Source organism: Phyllobates terribilis, unplaced genomic scaffold (genome assembly GCF_046119375.1).
Source record: "Phyllobates terribilis strain yellow unplaced genomic scaffold, ASM4611937v1 Scaffold_8817__1_contigs__length_25995, whole genome shotgun sequence".
Taxonomy (NCBI): domain Eukaryota; kingdom Metazoa; phylum Chordata; class Amphibia; order Anura; family Dendrobatidae; genus Phyllobates; species Phyllobates terribilis.
In genome coordinates, this window is record NW_027371557.1 from 22,501 (window position 1) to 24,422 (window position 1,922).

Here is a 1,922-nt window from a genome sequence, read left to right on the forward strand (position 1 = left end):
TCGCTCGGTTCGGGTCAAACTCCCCACGGCTCGGCCACCTCCGCAGACGGGAGGCGAGGCCGGCATGCGCGCCCAAAGATAGGTGTCGGAAGCCCGGGGGTAGAGGAGGAAGGGGACCGCTCACCTTAAGCCAGCGCGGGCTCCAAAGCCCGGGCCGAGCGAGCGGCGCCACCTCCCCACCCGGGAGCGCTGCGCCAGATCGATCGGAGGAAGAGCAGGGGTGCATGTAGGGACTTGCCCAAGTACGGAGGCTGCAAACCCCTGTCGTCGGGAGATACGTGCCCACGAGTCCTGGAAGCGCGACTCGGGTACAGGCGCCCTTGCGGGGGGGTACTGGATGTGGAACAGCACTGGGGTCGAAGCCACAAAAGCATCCGCCCTCATGGAGCCTCTCCTCGGCCTAAAAATCCAGATTTTAGCCTTGACGGCGCCCCCATGTGGAGAACCAGGGCCCGCGGGGGGGTCTGGCCAGGCTCACTTCAACCCAGGAACACCTCTCTGACTTGGGATAGGCGACCGGCAAAAGTCCCCCCACGCAGCTGCGGAAGCCTGGGTTCAGCCAAGGTGCAGACCTCCAGCCGAACAGGGACTCATAGCCAAAACGCATACCCAGGCCTACGGAGGTGAAAACCAGCTTAAATGAGTCGAAATGTGTCGGGGCTGAGAGGTACCTCTCTCTCATATATTCTGCCGGTGGTGTGCAAAACTGGGTCTTTGCATGGAGTGTCACCCTATACCCACTTTAGGGACGCATGCAAAAAAGTGCCCGATCGCCTGGAACTGTCAGGCGGATTCGGCTCCCTGGAATTTCCTCATTCTGGTTCTTTTTCACTTTTTGTCTCTTTTGCGACATCTAGTGGGCAGGCTGCATTACTGCAACCGGGGACACCTCAAAACGCTTGGAACTGGGGAGCGGGCTCAATTTACAAACGTTTTGCGGGTCCTGGAAGTCAAAATTGTGACTTCTGAAAACGACTAAGTATCAAGGACTCATCGCGCGAATCGCTCTGGAACTGAAATCGGATGCGCGCACTGACATGCTCCCCTCTCTGGAAGTCTGACACAAGTTGAAAAATTTTCTAAGTCCCCAAAAATTTTTTTTTTCAACTTTTTTTCAATTTTCCCCCTGTGGGATATATATTTTACCCACACTTTTGGAGCCCTCCTGGGATGCCCTCTAACATACTAGAACCTCATTTTGTGGAAGTTTTCACAAAATTGTGAAATTTTCCAAAAAGTCAGAAATTTTGCAAAAACGACTAAGTATCAAGGACTCATCGCGCGAATCGCTCTGGAACTGAAATCGGATGCGCGCACTGACACGCTCCCCTGTCTGGAAGTCTGACAAAAGTTGAAAAATTTTCTAAGTCCCCAAAAATTTTTTTTTTCAACTTTTTTTCAATTTTCCCCCTGTGGGATATATATTTTACCCACACTTTTGGAGCCCTCCTGGGATGCCCTCTAACATACTAGAACCTCATTTTGTGGAAGTTTTCACAAAATTGTGAAATTTTCCAAAAAGTCAGAAATTTTGCAAAAACGACTAAGTATCAAGGACTCATCGCGCGAATCGCTCTGGAACTGAAATCGGATGCGCGCACTGACATGCTCCCCTCTCTGGAAGTCTGACACATGTGTGAAAATTTTCTAAGTCCCCAAAAATTTTTTTTTTCAACTTTTTTTCAATTTTCCCCCTGTGGGATATATATTTTACCCACACTTTTGGAGCCCTCCTGGGATGCCCTCTAACATACTAGAACCTCATTTTGTGGAAGTTTTCACAAAATTGTGAAATTTTCAAAAAGTCAGAAATTTTGCCAAAAACGACTAAGTATCAAGGACTCATCGCGCGAATCGCTCTGGAACTGAAATCGGATGCGCGCACTGACACGCTCCCCTGTCTGGAAGTCTGACAAAAGTTG